Here is an 18,849-nt window from a genome sequence, read left to right as displayed (position 1 = left end):
CCCATTCTATCCCCTTCTTCCTGCGTCTTAGTAAGTGAGAAAAAGATGCTTGGAGCTACATCAGCCACTGGCAATAAGAGAAAGGTCAGGATAATCTGATATGTCACCTGTGGTTGGATATTCTGTAAAATGCTGCCAAAAACAACCACAATGACACACCAGGAAAAACAAAAACAACCATTCAAGGAAGTCATGGTTCATGTGTGAAAATACATATATCGATGACACGACTTTGAGCAATTGATGGATTACAGGAAAAGAGAAGCCATTTGTCTTTATAGTGGGAACATCATCCTTCTGTTGGCATGGGGTCATGACCCGTGTGTAGAGAAGGAAATGTAACCATAACTCACAACTCCACTCAGCAATATTTGCACAATAATTAAAAAACAAGGGACCAGGGCCGGCCCGGTGGCTCAGGCGGTTAGAGCTCCATGCTCCTAACTCCGAAGGCTGCCGGTTCGATTCCCACATGGGCCAGTGGGCTCTCAACCACAAGGTTGCCAGTTAAATTCCTTGAGTCCCGCAAGGGATGGTGGGCAGCGCCCCCTGCAACTAAGATTGAACACGGCACCTTGAGCTGAGCTGCCTCCCGGATGGCTCATTTGGAGCGTGTCCTCTCAACCACAAGGTTGCCGGTTTCGACTCCGGCAAGGGATGTGCGCCCCCTGCAACTAGCAATGGCAACTGGACCTGGAGCTGAGCTGCGCCCTCCACAACTAAGACTGAAAGGACAACTTGACTTGGAAAAAAGTCCTGGAAGTACACACTGTTCCCCAATAAAGTCCTGTTCCCCTTCCCCAATTAAAAATTTAAAAAACAAAAAACAAAAAAAAGAACAAGGGACCAACGTAAAAACAAAGCACCAGAGACTTCATTAAGGTTACAAAACAGAATGTAAACATTTTCAACTTGTCGTTATAAAAGGTACAGCTGATAGAAGTTGGGAGATGGAGTGCAGGAGGGTAAAAGGAAAAGGAGAAGCAGTGACAAGAGCAGAATTTCAATTTTGAATCCCATTAGGACGAAAAATCTCCTTTTAACATATTCCACTTGACTCATTTTTTTGTTATAATGAGATATAACTCGTATCATAAAATTCACCAATTGTTCATCAGTTTTAATTAGGTTATTTGTCTTTTATTATTGAGTTATGAGTTCTTTACAAATCCTAGATAAAAGGCCCTTATTAGATACAACTTGCAAATATTTTCTCCCATTTTGCAGGTTGTCTTCACTTTCTTCATGTCCTTTGTGGCACAAAAGTTTTTAATTTTGATGATGTCCAATTTATCCATTTTATTTTTTGCTTGTCCTTTTAGTGTCATACCTAAGGCTTTACCTAACACAAAATCACTAAGATTTACTTATATTTTCTTCCAAGACTTTTCTAATTTTACCTGTTACAGTTAGGTCTGTGATCCACTTTCAGCTAGTTTTTGTGAACGGGAGGAGGAAGTGGTTCAAATTCCTTCTTTTGCGTGCAGATCTCCAGGTGTCTCAGCCCCATTTGCTGAAAAGACTGTTCTTTCCCTATTGAACATCTTTCCCTATTGGCATCTTTGTCCAAAAAAAAAAAAAAATTATCATAGGGTTTATTCCTGGACTCTCGATACTATTCAATTGATTTACATGCACTGACACTTTTTAATTAAGGTAAAATCCACATAATATAAAATTAACCATTTTAAGGTGTACAATTCAGTGGCATTTAGTATATTTACAATGTTTTGCAACCAACACCTCTATGTCGTTCCAAAACATTTTCATCATCCCAAAAGAAAACCTGTACCCATTAGGTAGTCATTCCCCATGCCCCTGGCAACCACTAATCTGATTTCTATCCTTATGGATTTACCTATCCTGGATATTTCATATCAATGGAATCATACAATATGTGATCTTCTGTGTCCAGCTTCCTTCATTTAGCATGGTGTTTATGAGGTTCGTGCACTTTGTAGCATTTATCAGTACTTCATTCATTTTTGTGGCTGCTTAATATTCCATTGTATGGATGTACTGCCTTTTGGTTAGCCATTCATCAGTGGATGTACACTGGGGTTGTTTCTACTTTTTGGCCGAAGTAAACTACTATGTAAGTACTGCTATGAATATTCATGTACAAGTATTTGTTTGCATACCTGTTTTCAATTCTTTTGGGTACATAAGTAAAAGTGGAATATTTGGGGCATATTGTAATTCTACGTTTAACTGTTTGAGGAACTGCCAAACTGTTTTCCACGGCAATTGCATCTTTTCACATTCCTACCAGCAACTTACAAGGGTTCTAATTTCTCCACATCCTTGCCAACACTTGTTACTGTTTCCTGACTCATTTTCAAATGTGACATCCAGAACTTAACACAATACTTCAAATGTAATCTGGACAGTACAAAATAAAGTAAGACTAACACTTTTGCTCTTATGAACCTCTTCCTCATACTGTTTCCCCAAAAATAAGACCTAGCCGACAATCAGCTCTAATGAGTCTTTTGGAGCAAAAATTAATATATAATATAAGATCGGGTATTATATTATATATTATACTATACTATACCTGGTCTTATATTATATATTAATTTTTGCTCCAAAAGACACATTAGAGCTGATTGTCTGGCTAGGTCTTGGTATTAGTTCAGACTGTGAATCTATGAAGACTTTCTGGTAGTCACATTATATTTTATATCCATATTGAGTTTATCACAATAATTAAAATACCTCAGTTGTTTGTATTCAAGTACATCTCCCTTACCCTTATAATTATGCAGCTGTTTTCTGAACCCGTACACCCAAGCTCCATTATCATGTTAGCGTTGGCCCATCACTTCAGAAATATTATTTTTAAAAATTAACCTTAAAATTTTCATTTCATCCAAAAATTTCATAAGCATAGTTTCAATGTTTCCATTCACATCATTACAAAAATATGCACAATGACCTTCAGGATGTGATTAGAAATTTTTCTCCAGTTGTCATCAATTCATTACCATTAATTTTTGGAGGTGCTACTCAACCAATCACATTTCCACCTAATTTTATGGTAATCCAGCCCACATGGTAAACAGATAAAACTGTTATAAAATATCTCGCTGAAATCCAATTATGCTGTTATCTTCTGAATTCTTTTGATCCACAGTCTAATAATCCTATCTAAAAAGGTTATTCTATCACAATTTTCTTGACTGAGTCCATGTAATACTTTCCTTTAAAACTGTAATCACAGTCAATGTTTTTAACCCATAAGACACAATGAACTCTGATTAGATCATACTAGGTTTCAAATCACATTTTGAGATTTTTATAGCAACATTAAAATATAATACAATTAAAAAGCAATATGTAGCACTCAAGGCTACACAGGGAAGACATCCCATGTGTTATTTCAGATGATCAAGACAAATGTGTGATCAACTTACTATAACTTAAGTTGATAAGTTTTTAAGATTCTACAAGTCTCCTCAACCATATGAAATTCAATAGGAAAAAAGTTTTCCCCATGTGTTCACAAAAAACTAGTAAACTTTAAGAAGTTTTGTGTTTCCAATAACATAGGTAATTTTATTGAGACCAATTCCTCTCTTTCCTTTAAGAGCACATTCCTAGCTCAAAAATCGCTTTTACAAAGCCTTCCCAAGTTATTGCAGTTTAAAATAGCCGCGCTCTGCTTTGCCATTTCATGATACCGACGATCTCTACTCGTCTACCACCACTCGCTTCAACACTCAAGTCACCCGCCACTTGGTATGTATCACTAGTGAACTCTGATAATTTGCTTATTGTCTACAATAGGATCCAGTGGAGGAGAGATTTTTCTCATTATTTTCTAACTTCATCACAACCAACATAGTATATAGTGTTTATGAAAAGGTCATTCATATATTTTTCATATAATATTTCTAAACCTATAAAGAATTAAAGTGAAAATTATCTGGTTAGTCTGAAAACACATTAGGGTCCTCTGGTTCTTTGGGGTGATTGCAACGTGGTAATTAAAAGGGAAAGCAGGGTCAAGGAAGGGATTCCCCAAGACGAGGTGGCTCTGTGCATATTTCAAGGTAGTGGGCAAAGAGGCAGGGAAGACATGAAGATACAGGTGGTGAAGAAAAATGTGGAAAGAATAAGATTCCGGGGCACAAGTGAAGAGAAGTAGAGGACATCTTTCTTTCTGAAAAGGGAAAACTCAGTACAGAGATAAGTTGAAGTAGATATAGGTTAAATTCAGCAGCTTGTGTTGAGAGAAAGTGAATGTTTATTTAGCTCCTAAAATGTATTCAGTAAGTACTATATCAGTTTCCTGATATAGTAGTCTGCTGACAAACTACCACAAACAGTGGCTTTAAACAACACAGATTACGTTACATTTCTGGAAGTCAGAAGTCAAAAAGAGGTCTCACTCGGATAAAATCCAAGTGTCAGCACAGCTGCATTCCTTTCTGGATACTCTAAGGAGAATCATTTTCTTGCCTTCGGGGGGCATGTAGAGGCTGCCCACATTTCTTGGCTCATGGCCCCTTTCTATCTTCAAAGTCAGCAGTGGCAGGCTGATTGCATCTCAGAAGGTCCTCTCTCTGGTTCTGAATTTTCCGTCTCCTGCTTCCTCTTTTAAAGACCCTTATGATTAAATTAGGCCCACCAGATAATCCAGGGTACTCTCCCTATTTTAAATCTGGCTGATTGGCAACCTTAATTCCATCTGAAACCTAAATTCCCTTTTGCTATGTAACACGACATTCACAGGTTCTGGGGATGAAGATGTGGACATAAGGGCAGGCCATTATTCTGCCTGACACACACACTATTTTACGTGTGTCTTTTCTTTTTATTTAATCCTTACAACTGTGACAGAAAGCATCTTTTACTCATTTTATACAAGAGGAATCTGAGGCTACCCGTGGCACCTTTAGAGACTTTAAATAACTTAATCCAAACTTCCAGGTTTATAGGCAATGCTATTATGTTTGTGGAACTCAACCAGCAGAACCAGGATTCTGATAGCACATCCTCCGCTAGTCTGTTTCTAAAGCCCTCCGTACTCTTTTTCTAATTGTGTGTGTGTGCACGCGAGTGCGTGCTAGGGTGAAGGGAAATGTACAAAATGTTAAGGCTTTTCTTGCCACCTAATTCAACCAAATCGATCTCACCTTTCATCACTTTATATCTGAGATCCATTTAAAGAAATGATTCAATTTAAAGAAATGTTTTTACACCTCTACATACCATGCTACATTCCATTTAGACTTTTGTGTATGAGAAGAGGTCATATGTTAAGGCACAAGGCTAAAATTATGTGAAAAAGTAACAGCAGATGTGAAAATCCAAAGCATTTGTTTCTCTGCTCCTCTACCAATTTGGGATGGATTACAGAATTTAAATTTCTTCCTAAATTGCACAATATTAAGTTCCAAATTTGAACATATAAATTATTTTTTAAACTATTTCAGATAAATTCCACAAGGTATAATATATTGATTAGAAATTATCAATATTTTGATAATTTTAATATATCTTGACACATATAACCCATTATTTTTCAGAATCCCATCAATCATAATAGTAACATATACTTTTTTAAAAAATGACTTTTGGGATGATATAACTGATTTCCAGGTATCCCTTCTCATCTAATAATGAACTCTTATACTGTTGCTTGGCCCCTTCCCTAAACACTTGGGTAACAATAATTTTTTTATGTCCCAAAAAATGAAGATCAGGGAAGAGGACTGTGACTGACGGCAGAAGCCTTGCTGTTAAATGGTTGGCAAATGTCTTGACTGAATTTATACCGCAGAGCAGCTATTGTAATCTTTCCTGGGTTATGGCCTCTACTTTGAGAACCTGATGAACCTATGGACCTCTCAATAGAAAAATGCACATGAACACATAATCGAAATTTTTCATACAACTTATTTTATTGCATTTTAAATTGATTGCCAACACAGACCATATAAAACCAGTCTTTGCAAGGATATCTGTATGTTTCAGTTTGGGTTTTGTGCCAAAATTTGCTACACCCAGGAATAAAGTCCAAAGTATATAATACAATAAACCAAACTTTATTTTTGACAATTAGATACCAAAGCAGTGATGACTGCTGTCTATAGAGCCTCTGGCACCAAAGAACAGTTCTAGGAGAAAATCCACCTCTTTTACATTATTCTCCAGGAAAAGGTGGGGGGGGAAACATAGGTGGTTAGAAGGTTCAGGTCCTCACAGTAAGAGAAGAATGTTGACTAAATTTAACGAGTGCAGCCCAAAACAGTGACATTTTATATTTGTATACATTTATAAAAGGAAAGATACAGTTTCAGAAATTCGGATGTATTAAGATAAATTTTAAATATTTGGGGGGAAAAAAATCATACCAGACCTACTATGTTCCTACTACTTAATCATTCAAAGTGTATTATGTTCAAAATAGAGTACAAGCACCCTTTAGAGGCAGGGTGATCAAGCCAATGGGATGAAAAGAAAATACTAGAAGCTTATATACAAGGTCTGACAATTAAGTTCGCAAAGTTGTCCCAATGATGTTGCTAACCTTTTTTTGATATCAGAGGGCTTATTCATTATGAATTTGTACCAACTGGACAAACAGTTAACCAACTTTACTATTTGGAAGTGCTGAAAAGGCTGCATGAAAAAGTTAGATGACCTGAACTTTTTGCCCACAATTCATGGCTCTTGCATCACGACAATGCACCAGCTCACACGGCACTGTCTGTGAGGGTTTTTAGCCAGTAAACAAATAACTGTATTGGAACACCCTCCCTATTCACCTGATCTGGCCCCCAATGACTTCTTTCTTTACCCTAAGATAAAGGAAATATTGAAAGGAAGACATTTTGATGACATTCAGGACATCAAGGGTAATACGATGACAGCACTGATGGCCATTCCACAAAGAGTTCCAAAATTGCTTTGAAGGGTGGACTAGGTGCTGGCATCAGTGCATAGCTTCCCAAGGGGATTACTTCAAAGGTGACCTTAGTGATATTCAGCAATGAGGTATGTAGCACTTTTTCTAGGATGAATTCACAAACTTAATTATCCCACCTCGTACATATGTGTCATCTTAAATTTAAAATGTGAGCTTTACTAATATTCAGTACGTGAGACTGGCACCAGCGTCAGGCTGCTTCAGTCTTGCAGCACTGATGTGAGTACACGGGGTACCACAGATTAGCTAGCTCACTTGACCTCCAGTCTACTTATGCGCAATTTGAAAAGCACCTTTCTAGTTGTTGTGGGGGCAAACACCATTGTGCAAATGTGATTATTTCTCCACAGCATCACTCCAGGGTCCACCTCCAGCTTCTTGGGTGACAAGAAGCAGTGTGACAGTAGCAGCAACTACTGAGGCTCCTTGGACTTCCTAATCCTGGATTGCAACTATGGGTCTGTCCTGCAGTTTCCAGGACATCTGGAGGCAAGTGCAGCAGCAATGGCACACACTCTGGACTCCAGCAGAGCTCCCCTTGTGGATGACTACCCTGAAACCTGTGTTAGGCCCTGCTAACAATTCTGTGAGCACCTAATACCATGTATTAAGTCTCTCCTAGCTTAAAATACTCAGATGGGTTTGTCTGTGACACTGAATACACACAGTATGACAGTAAAAGTATCCTAAAGGAAAAGTGGCAGTTTCATATCCTGGAGGGGTCATTTGTGATGTCCTCACCTGTTTGTTCACTTTCAGCATACTGCAACATCCTGCAGCTTACACGGGCCCAATTCAGTTATTGCCATAAATCATTAGAATCAGATCTCTCACTAATGGATTTTTAAAAGATTTTTGCAAAGAAAGGCAGATAAAACATAATGTGAGTAAAGCAAAATACAAGCAAGCAACAAGAAAATGGTAGAGCTGACAACTGCCGGTTACCAATACCAGCGCTTTATCAAAAACTGTAAGGTAAAAAAGTGATTACCTTGTGAAACATAAAACTATAAAACTTTTATTAAAAAAGTAGGCAAAAAAACCTTTGAGACCTAAAACGAGGTGAAGACTCTACAGGCATGACACCAAAAATACAATTCATCAAAGAAAAAAATTATTAAATGCAGTACTTGAAAATTTAAAACTTTTTTCCTCCGTAAAAGACCCTGTCATGACTGGTGCAGCTGCTATGGAAGGCAGTGTGGAGGTTCCTCAAGAAATTACGAATAGAATTACCATACGACCCAGCAATTGCTCTCCTGGGTATCTACCCAAAAAATCTGAAAGCATTTCTCTATAGAGACACGTGTGCTCCAATGTTCATTGCAGCTTTGTTTACGGTGGCCAAGACATGGAAACAACCAAAATGTCCTTCGATAGATGAATGGATATACATATTCGATAGATGAATATGTATATGTATTGTGGTACATATACACAATGGAATACTATTCGGTGTTAAGGAAAGATGATATAGGAGCATTTGTGACAACATGGATGGATCTTGAGAGTATAATGCTAAGTGAAGTAAGTCAGACAGAAAAAGCAGAGAACCCTATGATTTCACTGATATGTGGTATATAAACCAAAAACAACAAAAGAACAAGACAAACAAATGAGAAACAAAAACTCATAGACACAGACAGTAATTTAGTGGTTACCAGAGGGTAAGGGGGGAGAGGGGGAGGGAGATGAGGGTAAGGGGGATCAAATATATGGTGATGGAAGGAGAACTGACTCTGGGTGGTGAACACACAATGGGATTTATAGATGATATAATACAGAATTGTACACCTGAAATCTATGTAAATTTACTAACAATTGTCACCCCAATAAATTAAAAAAAAAAAGGAATTCAAATTAAAAAAAAAAAAAAAAAAAGACCCTGTCATGAGAATGAAAAAACAGGCTATACATCGGAAGAAAATTCTTGCTAACCACCTTTCTGATAAAGGACTTTTACCGAGAGTATGTAAAAAACTCTCAAGACTCAAAAATGAAAAACAATGTAACTTGCTCATCAGAGAAACAATTTGCCTACTTTAATTTACAAATTCAAAATATAATGAGATATCACTACACAACCATGAGAATGACTACAATTCTAAAAACAATGAAAATACCAAATTTTGGCAAGCATATGGAGAAACTGATCTTTCATACATTGCTGGTGGAATACACAGCCACTCTGAAAAACAGTGTGGCAGTTTCTTAGAAAACTAAACACATTTACAATACAACCCAATGATGGCACTCTTGGGTATTTATCCCAGAAAAATGAAAACGTTTGGCCACCCAAAAACCTGTACACAAATGTTTACAGCAGCTTTATTCATAACAGCTAAAAACTGGAAACAACTCTTAAGTTTTTCAACAGGTAAATAGTTAAAGAAACTGTGCACTGTGGTACATCCATACAATGAATACTACTCAGCAATAAAAAGAAATGAACTACTAATACACAGGACAACTTGGATGATTCTCCAGGTCATTGTGCTGAGTGAAAAAAAGTCCATTTCAAAAAGTTACACACAGTATGATTCCATTTATGTAACATTCTCAAAAGGACACAATTATAGAGATGAGAACAAATTAGTGGTTGCCAGGAAATAGGGATGAGGAGGGTAAGGAAGAAGGGGACCTTGATCTGCATGAGGGAGGTTCTTGGCAGTAAGGGAACAGTGCTGTATCTTGATTGTGGTGGTGATTAAATGAATCTATACATGAAATGTTATCTAATTACATAGAACCACACACACGCACATGCACATGAATGACCGCATTAAAAACCGTGAAATCTGAATACGGCTACTTAACAGTATTGTACTAATGTCAGTTTCCTGGTTTCATGTTATCATATTTTGTTACGTAAGATATTACAACTGGGGGATGCTGAAAGAAGGTTACACAGGACTCCCTGTACTTTTTGTGACATCCCATGAGTCTATAATTATTTCAAAATAGAAAGTATTTTTAAGCAATGACATTCAATCACACTTATTTTTTAAATTACTAATATTTTAAGCGGAATCAAAAGCGTGGAAATAACATTTAAAATATTTGTCATCTTTATCTCATTATTTTTGGTTAATGTTTTATTGTGTATATAATATGTAGGATATAGTTTACAACAAACTTACACATATTAGGAACACAGAAACAATTTTTTTTTTAATACTGCTAGGTGTAACATAAAATTTCTGCAGACCTGTTATAGAGGCTACAGAAGTCTAAGATTCTATCTATCCCTTAAATTTTTTACTTTGGTAAGCATAGGCTAGAACAGGAAAAACACTGAAATGAACATCAAGAAGAACTCAACTCTGTCCATAGTTTAAACAAGTCACAACCTCATTCTCGTCTACAAAATGTAAGAGCTGTGTTAGATCAGTCCCCAGGCCATTCCAGCTCTGAAAACATGACTCTATGAGTTCCACAAGAGGAAAAAGTGCAACAACCATAAAGTACACTAAGGGTTCAGTATTGCCAGAAATATTAAATACAAGACATAGTTCTAAGCTGTCATCAACACAAACATAGAAGAAAACATCAATGAAGATAATTTTGCCTCAAAGAAAACAGATTGCCAAAAGATCCAGTTTAATTCGAAGTATCTAGACAACAGGCACATGTGGCTATTTTACTTGCATCCTGACAGTTCTTTAAGGCCTCTAATTTCTGCTCGTGGAATTATATTGGGTTCTGTTTTACAATAAGTATCTTGGTGTACAAGCTTGGGGTTATGATGGATCTTGCAAGAAATAGAATATCAAGACATCTGAAAAAAAAAGTTATTCTCCATTCACTTGAGTTACACATACTAAGAGAGAGTTTTAAGAGGTCTATTATTCAGGAGAAGTTAGGCATCGATAAGATAATGACACCACGCTGTGATACCACCTTCTGCTATCCAGAAACATCACCTACCTGCAACATAGACCAAAACCAGGAAAGCAGCAAGAGTTCTCTAAGCAGTCAAAGCCAACATAATGAGGTCCTAGCACTAACTCTCCATGCACAGGAATTCCTTTGGTTCTCCACTCCGGAGCCTTCTATCATTTTTATCCACTGTTCAACAAGTGTGGTTATGGGTTCTATTCTCACAGTGCACTGAAAGTATCACATTAGAAAGGCAAGGAAACTTCTACAGGGAGGTGTGATGAGAGTAAGCAAAGAGATACAGCTGACAGTAAAGCAATAAGCAAGCCAACCCCAAAAACCGGACATGATTTAGAAAGGAGAGGTTTCACCAATGAATAAACAAAATATGGTGGTGGTTTGTGTATTGCTGACTGAGGACACTAATGGCTGGTGGTCCTTCTGTAAATGAATTGTTATGGTTCACTGACACCCAAGACACATAAACGGAACCACCAAAGTAATTTTTTTAACCACTATTATAGACAGCATGATCCAACTTAAATTTTTAAATGGAGAACAAAACTGAAAATTGCATTTAAATTCTCTTTCCAGCATTCTTTAGTATTGAACTAAATTATATCACATCTGAATGTTAGACATACCAAAAAAATAAAGCACAACAAAATAAAACAAAACAAGGAATCCTGAGAAGTGGAAATATTATGTTGAAGTCCATTCAGGCAACAAAGCATACATGCAAATATTTTATGACCTAAAAAATGAGGTGGCATTGCAGTAAGTGAACAAACTAATATCCCTTTCTCATCAATTCCCAGTCGCCCCTTTAAAAAAAAAAACAAAAACAAAAAAAAACGTTTTAACCTCTGGGAAGTTTGGATGCTCTGAAATAGAGATGTATCTTACAACTGCTGTCATCCAACAGCAGGATGTACTTGGTGAGAAGAACCTTATGTTGACATCTCCTGGAAAGATCAAGAAAGCAGCAGCATCAAAGTGTTGTAGGTTCAATCAAAAATGGGCATCCATTCAGGGGCAGCCAGATGGTTCAGTTGGTTAGAGCGCGAGCTCCGAACTGGGTTGCCGGTTCGATTTCCACATGGGCCAGTGACCTGCACCCTCCACAACTAGAGTGAAGACAACGAGCTGCCAGAGGGGTGGCCAGATGGCTCAGCTGGTCAGAGCGCGAGCTCTCAATAGCAAGGTTGCCGGTTCAATTCCCACATGGGAGGGTGGGCTGCGCCCCCTGCAACTAAAGATTGAAAACAGCAACTGGACTTGGAGCTGAGCTGCGCCCTCCACAACTAGACTGAAGGACAACGACTTGGAGCTGATGGGCCCTGGAGAAACACATTGTTCCCCAATAAAAAAAAAATTTAAAAAGAAAACACACTTTAAAAATAAAGCCATTCAAAACAATCTTAAAAAGACAAAGAAATGATCAGAAGCCTATAAAACTATAATTGATGGAGATAATTACAGAAAATTCTCAAAAAAAGACTGCATCCTTTTACCTTAAAAGACAATACATATAGAGTGCTTATCACATTAACTTGGTAAGCACCCAATAAAAGATATCCTTAGTATCACAACAGAAAAAAAGGACTAATAAAGCTGATGAAAGTAACTATGATCACAGTGATCACAATCAATAAGCACTTACGAAGCGCCTTGGAGGCCACCAGCATTGTGCAGGGCCAATGGTCACCATGGTTACTCAAGAAAGCACTATTTTTGATCAAGTAAGTGGTGAGTTGCACAATACAACCCTTTGAACCAACAGGGTAACCATCACAGTATATTCAGCAGTTATTAGAACTTACTGAGTACTTTCAAGTGCCTTTAAAGTACTGTCCTTGAAGCCCCGTATGCAGAACCTAAGACGTAAACTGTTTACTTGAAGAGTCACCAAACGATTAAATGAATATAAAGGGTCACCAACACGAGTCTTATGATTTTCATAGGGGAAAAATAATCTCTTTTCCCATTACTCTTCAGGCTTGGGTAGAATAAGGATTTAGATAAATTCCCTTTTAAGGAAAACCTTTCTAAACTTGGAACTACACACATCATGAAAGGACCCTCCTCCACTCCTAGGATGTACACATTGTGACGGACCAATTGATACAGGAACATTTACTATAATGCTATTTCTCATTTATACGAAATGTCCAGAAGAGGCGAATGTACAGAGACGGCCTGTAGGTTAGTGGCTGCCTAGGGAGAGGGAGGGAGATTGGGAAGGTGATGAACAAGTTCTACAACTGCTGGTGGAGGTGGTGCACAACTCTGGCATATACTACAGAACACTGAATCACACACTTTCAATAGATGAGCTGTGCGGTAGGTAAGTTGTGTCTCAATAGAGCTGCCATTTTGAAACTTGAACTCTTCACAAAACTTATGGTCAAACCCCACAGGCCACATCCCTCTGTCGCACAGCCTTCCTGGCCTGGTTGGCCCCATCACTGACAGTCCTACAAGATCCCTTTCTTAACAATCCAGTTCTTTCCCCACAAACACACATCAAGCAACAGGCATGGGAGGGCGGGGTGGGGGGGAGGGCAGTAATCCATTTTGTAAAAGTTAGAAGAAATACTTAACTGTATTTTTATACAAGTGATTTTTCAAAATAATTATTTTTGTCACATTAAAAATTCTGACACAGACATCTATTTATTACAGCACTGAATTTGAAAGAATGTGTTACTACTCTATCAGCTAAATATGAATTATCGGCTGGAAGACAGATGTCATCTCATAAAGACGATCTTCGAAATGGATGATCTCTGTAGGGTATAAGGAAACACACACCGATGTTTGTAGAATTCCAGAAATATTCTGCCACATAGAATAGCAGTGTTTAAAAAAAAAAAAAATCTAGCTCTCACACATTTAATTGAACAGATTTAACAGGCTCCATGGAGCCCAACCCACCTCCCACGGAAGACCAGGTCTGTTAGGACACTTTGGAAAAAGCTATGTAGAATAAACAACAGTGAATAGTAAGTTCACCTAAGCTGGCACTACGTTTTCACTGCCTTTAACCCACATGTAGCACTTGGGCTCTTTAAGGATCCCGCTCAGAGGAACCTATGACTTGCAAGAGAGGCAGACTTAACCTCATCTTCAACGCCTAGCATGGTGCACAAAGTAGGTGTAATTCTCAATAAATATTTGCTTAATAAATGGAGATTTCTCAGTTTATTAGGCCAACTGGCTACCTGCAGCTGGGCTTTCTATTCCCCTCCAGGACCGGCTTAAAGAAACACTTAAAACAATCGAATCTTATCACTACTTCATTAGCCTAAGTAAGTCGTTGCTCATAGTAGCTCCCTTTATGAGCAACATAGGATTGGAATCAAGCCTGTCCAATCCTTCTTTGACTATAAGAAGTGCCTGTTAGCAGTTTCAAAGTAATCTGTAATGCTCTCTAAAGATAAGAAAAATCAAGAAACAAAAAAAAAAAATCGTGCTTAGAGTATGTACTACAACTGTATTTTAGGGTAAATAAAGGCATATAAACTGTTCAGGGACACAGATTTTGACCAATTTTTTAAATGACTATGAATCTATGTTTTGAATACAAACATACTGGTGGCAGCCTTATAGCTCAAGGAAAGATAAAAGAACCAGAATTACTGGGACTGGAAAAATTAATAAGTGTACAAAAATTGACTGCCTTTCTCCATTCCCAGTAACCACAGCTTACTAATTAAAATTGTCAATTATGATAGTTTAAGGCAGTCCTATCTAAAGGTAATAAGAAGGGGGGAAAATCTAGAAGAATAAACACCAAACCATTACCAATAGTTACAATGTGATAAGGTCAGGGTTATGGGAGTACTTTTAATTTCTAAATTATACATTTCTTTCATATTAATATTTTTAAATGAGCATGTGATATTTTGGTGGTAAGGAAAATTTTTTTCCTTTAAACACACATACACACTTTTCCTCACTCACCCCCCAAAAATTTGAACTTCTGTACAGCTTATGGTTTTACAGAATACTAGTAGCCTAATAAAACTGCTCAAGGACTTTAGGCAAGAGTGAAAAAAGGCGGCGGAGGTCAGGGGGAGGTTCTAACTTTTGCTAATGGTTTTTTTTACAGAAGTACACAATATAATGAAGAAATACACACATAACCATACCGTAAGTCAGAGCATAGCTTATACTGTGAAAGGGTTTTACAGAAGCAAGAGGAAAAAGTAGTCACTTATGATTAGGAGAACAGAAGAATAACTTGTAGACAAGGTGACATTTGAGCTGGGTTAGATGGATGATCCATCTCGTGAGGTAACAATGGTTGATATTCAGAGCACATGCTCTCCCCCTCCACACCCAAAACATTTTATAGATAAAAATACTTCAAGGAGAGAACATACACCCAACCCACCCCAAACATACTTTATTTTAAAATTTACTATATATATATAAACATAAAATCTGCTCTATAAAGCAATGAAAACTTTCTAACTTCACCTAGGTTCTTCTGTGATCCCATTATTCCTTTACCATTTTAGCACAAATACTGTGTTGCTATTACTTTGCACCTGTTACCGTAATGAGATACACACAGTCTTTCTCCTACGGATGATAATTCTGTATCTTCCCATTAAACTGTATACCTTTGAGAGGAATGACTGTCATCCATTTCTATTTTATCTTCCCATAATACTCCTTAAATAAATGGGTATTCAACAGATGTTGACAGATTAAACGTAATTCTAATAACTGACAACAAGCTATCAGTCACAAAAGATGTCTGTGAAACAGATATTATAAACAATTAAACGACATTTCTGTACACAGAACAAAAAGGTTAATACATCTTCCACCTAGATAATGAACAAACTGCTGTTGTTTGGGGCAGCTTGTTTAGAAAGGTGTTTATTAAAAAGTAAAAATAAGGCTCTCAAGCAGGCTCTGTAGAACATTATCTTTTTCTGTCACAAAGACCAAAGACAACACATTAATTGGGCACTAGAAAGGTACTAGGTGACACAGTGAATTTGCTCAGAAATGGAAGGCAGTCCTAGTTCCCAGAGATCTCAAGGGACAGTTCACAATTCAAAAAATGTCTTGGCAGTGTGCATATATAAGACAATGTGTTTAAAACAATGTGAAAAGCTCACGGGGAAAACATGTTTTCCAGGAAACATAACCTAGATGTTTCAAAGATAATACTTTCTGAATGTTTTATGTGTGCACTTTTAAAAATTCAGAAATTCTCTCTATTGTTTAAATAAGCTGATAAGTAAACAAAGACAAATTTGGAAACTTGTTTTAATCTTCCACCTTCTATTACGAAATGGAAAGGAAGATTATGCCTGCAAGCTTGCCTGGCATCCTTATCACAAAAGAGGATTAAAGGTGGGGGGGACATTAGGTACAATGTCAGGTACTATCAAATTTCTACAGCATAGCAATTATAATCAATAATATTGTAACATCTATGTATGATGTCAAGTGGGTACTAGACTTATGAGGGCAATAATCACTTTGTAAGTTATATAAATATCTAATCACTGTGTTATACACCTGAAACTAATATAATATTGTAGGTCAACTGTAATTGAAAATTGTTTTAATTTTAAAAGACTACTACAAAAGACCACGTTTTTGTGTGTCTACATTTCCTAATTCTGTGGGAAGAACAGAGTAATTTTCAAACATTATCTGAAATTGGTTTTCTGTTTCCCAAGTGTAATTTCTGTTTTGTTATTGCTGAGCCTGTGAACTTATGTTCCACACCGCTCAGAAAGTTACTAAACAGTGAGTTAATCAATGATCACTTTGGGAAGTGGTTAGTATTATATTTCGTATTGTTTTAAACTACAACAACAACAAAAAACACCACTGGGCCAGGTGTCCCCGCAAAATTCACTCTTCTACAGAAGTCATTTTACAAAATTACTCAGAATGGAAGACAGGATGGAATGCTATTTTTGATAATGAGTAGCAAAAAAGACTACAAAGTAACACACCCACTGCTACTTTGTTTATAGGGTTGAAACTTGCACATGCAAGTACTCTACAAAGTATTGCACAAGAAGAAACTGTCGAAAACGAATGCTTATGAAAAACATACCTTTTCTAAGCAAAGTCTAATAAGGAATGTGCTGTTTATAAATATGATTTCTTTAGCAAGTTCACAGGTACACCTTAGCAATAATGCTCAAGATGAAAAAACCTCTTATACTTGTTTTATCGATAGTAAAAGTTGCTGTTACTAATGATAATTCCTGAGTTCAGTGGAAGTTAACTTTATGGGAAATATCTGTTATGCAAAAAAGTATTTTACAAAACTAACTTCATTTCTATCAGAAGTCTATTTTTTCCTAATCTCATACATCCTAGCAACCAGGTTTTCTTTTTCCTTTTTCTCCTAAAAGAAACTCCTCCAGTTGGTCGAGAAAATACTTTCCACAGTTCAAAGGTTAAGGCAAATTTGGCTCCACGTAGAGCTCTTCCCCTCACCAGCATACCCTCCTTTTTTTCTTTTCAAATTATCTTGACTTGAGAGAGTTTAATGCCCCCATGTAATTGCAAATCCACGAAAGAGACGTTATGTGCCGAGGAACGAAACTGGGATGGTAGGAAACACCGACAGCAACCAAGAACCATTTCGCCCTAGAAATCTGCCTCTCCAGAACGCAAGAGACGAGCTTATGCCCAAAGAACCTGCCGCCCAGAAGCCACAACTTCCATCAAATGGCAAAGAAAAGTTGCAAGAGCTCAGCAGCCAGGCAGTCTGCGCCGGTGAGGACTGAGAGCAGCAGACACTCGGCAGGCCCCGTCCGCCCCCGGGCGGCGGCTGCGGCGTCTGTGGGGCCGGCTCCGGCTCCAGGTCTGGGGGTGCGCAGCCGGCTCGGAGCAGCGCGGGCACAGCGCCCGCATCCGCACCCCTCCCACGACCGCCAGCAGTGGGCGGAGAGACGAGTAGAGGAAAAGAGGGACAATGCTGGGCCGGGCTGGCGATTCCGCACGCTCCACGGGTCCCCAGCACCCCTTCCGCCCCGCGCCGCCAGCTGCCGCGCCAAGTTTGCTGCTCCGCCCTCCCTGCTCGGCCCGGGCGGCGAAGCGGTGGCCGCCGATCTCCTCCCCGCCGCGCCGCCACCACCTTCCTCCCCGCGGGGCGGCTCCCGGAGTCCGCGAGGCGGGGCGCGCGCGAGCCGATTGGGTCGCGCGACCGGAGCCGGGCACGCTGGCGAGAGCCGGGAGCTCCGGGGAGGCGGGCGCGCGAAGGGAAGGGAGCGCGCAAGGCAGCGGCGCGCGCGAAGGGAGCCGGGCGCGCGGGGGAGCGAGGCGCGCGGCGCTCCCGGAGGACCCGCTGCCGCTCCGGCGGATTTCGAATGAGGCGGGGTCTGCGCCGCGGTTGTGTCGGTTATGAATGTTGGGCCGGGCGGCACAGCTCGCCAGCCATCCTCGCCCGCCCTCCCCTCGGCTCCCATCAGGAAGGGCAGCGGGGCGAGGGCCGGCGACCTCCTCTCCCGCCTGGTCTGGGGCCGCGGATCGGCGGGCACCCGGGCGCCAGCGCCTGGGGCTGGAAGAGAAAGTGAAATGAAGCGCCTTTCCCCAGGCAACACCTACCCGTCCCCAGTCCAAGTGCAGCTGCCTCCTCCTCTGGCGCCGCTGGTCCCCGCCCTCGGGCCCCAGGCTCCGTTCTCTTGACAATGGCGCGTCCCCTTTAAGGAATAATCCTATCGCAACCGTTCTGTGCTTAAACCTCCCTCCGACTCTGATTTTAGCCGGATTTCTCTCTCTCTCTCCCCCGGAGCCCGACGCGCGCTCGGCTGTACTGCGAGTGCTTCCCACCCCTTCCCCACCCCGCCCACTCCCTCGCCTTTCTGGTTGGCGAGAAACACTACAACAGGAACAGAAATACTCTCATGTCACTGGCCTGTCAAGCCGCCACTCAGAGCTACCCCCACCCTAACTCCGCCCCTTTTTCCGGGTTGGTCCTGCCTCTAATCACTCTCTCTCCTCTATTCTACCGTTGCTTTGGAGAACTGGCAGTCAAGGCTCAC

General features: G+C 39.5%; 1 protein-coding gene across 3 annotated transcripts in view; it reads right to left on the bottom strand.

Moving 5' to 3' along the window:
* FRYL (FRY like transcription coactivator) overlaps positions 1–18,646 on the bottom strand; it is a 241,985-nt gene extending 223,339 nt beyond the window's left edge. For 2 of the 3 annotated variants that reach the window (XM_081049753.1, XM_081049752.1), the window contains exon 1: positions 18,413–18,646. The gene's annotated coding sequence lies outside the window, so the exon portion shown is untranslated. The remainder of the gene's footprint in view (positions 1–18,412) is intronic. The other variant, XM_081049754.1, reaches the window with a different exon arrangement.
* Between the last annotated feature and the right edge of the window lie 203 nt (positions 18,647–18,849).

This window comes from Rhinolophus hipposideros (assembly GCF_964194185.1).
Source record: "Rhinolophus hipposideros genome assembly, chromosome: 1".
Classification (NCBI taxonomy): domain Eukaryota; kingdom Metazoa; phylum Chordata; class Mammalia; order Chiroptera; family Rhinolophidae; genus Rhinolophus; species Rhinolophus hipposideros.
Note: the sequence above shows the minus strand (reverse complement) of the source record. Positions and strands in the feature narration are given on the sequence as shown.